The sequence below is a fragment of the Megascapheus bottae genome, chromosome 4, assembly GCF_031878675.1.
Source record: "Megascapheus bottae isolate mThoBot1 chromosome 4, mThoBot2.hap1, whole genome shotgun sequence".
In the NCBI taxonomy this organism is placed as follows: Eukaryota; Metazoa; Chordata; class Mammalia; order Rodentia; family Geomyidae; genus Megascapheus; species Megascapheus bottae.
The window spans coordinates 32317984-32320463 of NC_143512.1; the positions used below are offsets into that span (position 1 = coordinate 32317984).

The 2480-nt window shown below is 34.4% G+C and overlaps 1 non-coding gene across 1 annotated transcript; it reads right to left on the bottom strand.

Moving 5' to 3' along the window:
• Positions 1 to 296: 296 nt before the first annotated feature.
• On the bottom strand, positions 297 to 423 carry LOC150064238 (small nucleolar RNA SNORA40). The gene has a single exon (XR_016535318.1). It is a non-coding gene; the product is annotated as a small nucleolar RNA SNORA40 (small nucleolar RNA).
• Positions 424 to 2480: the final 2057 nt, after the last annotated feature.

Sequence of the window (2480 nt, forward strand, 5' to 3'; positions counted from 1 at the left end):
CAACACTTGTTTAAGGCTTGGAACATAATCCCTCTTGCATAACAACAGTTTTTTTCCCTAATACTTGCAAAATATCATTTATTACTCTTGTGACTCAAATCTGATTCTAGTTATGATATTGAAGTTATTTAAATACTTATTGTTATACTTTTAATAAAAATCATGAGTGCTTTCTTAATTATGGAAAAATATAGAAGTGAAAGTAAAGACAGAACTACTATGAGATTTAGCCCAAGAGCTAGAAATTTTACTGAAGTTAGTTTTGACAAACAACAAAGATTGTTTTTTTGAGGAATCATATTCCTTCTTATATGTACCAAAATCTCATATTCGGCAATGAGTTCTGGGTTGCAAAAGAGGATTTACTGTTTGCAACTGTCTGTAAGGCTTGTTACAAATTATACAAACACACACACACACACACACACACACAGCCACACAAGAGTTCCATGATATATTTACTTTATAAAGCAGAAATGAGTATGACTTATAATGTTCCTTACATTAATATTAGTATGCACAATATTTAATTCTTGGAATAACTGATTTATTTTATTCATCAACTGTGCAGCCAAATATTATATGAATAGCAAAATAATTTTGAATTTTTATTTACTTAAGTATAAAAGGAAAAAGTAGTTTTTTTATAAATAATTTTTATTGTGATTAATAGAAAGGTTACATTATATTCACCAGATAGAAGGTGCATAACTTCACAAAAATTGATACCCTTTCTCATGGACATGATCCCCACTTCCCTCCCACCCTCCCCCCAGTTATCTTGATTTCCCCCTTCCCTATCCAATTTCAAATAACCAATTAAGCACATATAAAATATATCAGATAAATATATCAGATAACAAGGTGAAAAATTGTAACAATATGAGATAACCAAGGGATGGCAAAAGAGATGAGCAATAACATAGTACATTAAGGACAACAGTCACTCATTATATGGCTTTTGTTTCCTTATTCTAGAGATCCTTACATTCAGTGTTGTACTGTTTGGCCTAATGTCTCTAGATTTTGTTCTATTGTAAATCTCTGCGAGGAGAGCCCAAGGTTTCTACTGATTATGACAAATGAGGGAGACTATTGGGCCTATGTTTCTTTGAGTCTGTCTTACTTCACTTAATATGATTTTTTCTAAGTCTTTCCATTTCCTTACAAATGGGGCAATATTGTTCTTTCTGACAGCAGCATAGAATTCCATTGTGTATAAATACCACATCTTGTTGATCCACTCATCAACTGAAGGACATCTGGATTGATTCCATATCTTTGCTATGGTAAATAGTGATGCAATGAACATCATTGTGCTAGTGGATTTAGTATGCCCTTGTTTCTGGACGATTGGGTAAATGCCAAGGAGTAGAATTGCTGGGTCATAGGGGAGCTCTATGTTTAGTCTTTTGAGGAACTGCCATACTGTTTTCCATAGTGGTTGGACAAGTTTGCTCTCCCACCAACAGTGTGGTAATGATCCCTCCTGTCCACATCCCTCCAGCATCTATTGTTATTAGATTTTACGATCCTGGCCATTCTGACTGGAATGAGGTGTAATCTTAGAGTTGTTTTGATTTGCATTTCTTTTATGACCAGAGATGTTGAGCATTTCTTTATGTGTCTATAGGCCATTTTTGTTTCTTCTTCAGAGAAGACTCTCTTTAAGTCTTTGACTCATCTTTTAATGGGATGTTTGTTACTTTGGAGATTAGTTTTTGGAGTGATTCAATTTTTTGTGCTGTTGATATAGTTTAGATATGAGGCCTTTATCCATTGTATGGTTATTGAAGATCTTCTCCCATTCTGTAGGCTTCCTGTTTAATTTACTAGCTATGTCCTTTACCCTACAGAAGCTCTGCAGTTTATTGCAGTCCCACTTATCCAGCATTTCTCTGATTTGTTGTGTTTCTTGGTTCTTATTGAGAAAGTTTCGACCTGTTCCAAGGAGGCCTTCTTGTAAAGTTTTCATTGTGTCAGGTTTTACCTTCAGGTCTTACCTTCAGGTCTTTGATCCATTTGGTGTTAATTCTAGTTCAGGGTGACAAAGAAGGATCCAACTTTAGTTTTCTGCAGGTGCTTAACCAGTTCTGCCAGCACCACTAGTTGAAGAGGCTGTCTTTCTTCCATTCTATATTTTGGCTCCCTTGTCAAAGATTAGGTGTCCATAGGTCTGTGGTTTAATATCTGTGTCCTCAGTTCTATTCCATTGGTCTTCAGGCCTGTTCTTGTGCCAGTACCAAGCCATTTTGGTCACAAGAGCTCTGTAATAGAGTCTAGAGTTTTTAAGTCTAGGTTACTAGGGTTTATAGATATATAAGCTTATGTACAAGACCTTCTAGATATCATAATACCTTAATCATTAATAATATTAAATAATATTTTCAAATCAAATTGCCTTGATTTCTGTTTGTTTCATTGGTAAACTTGATTGTGCCATAACAGAATTATAAAATCATAACGAATGTATCTTTTTT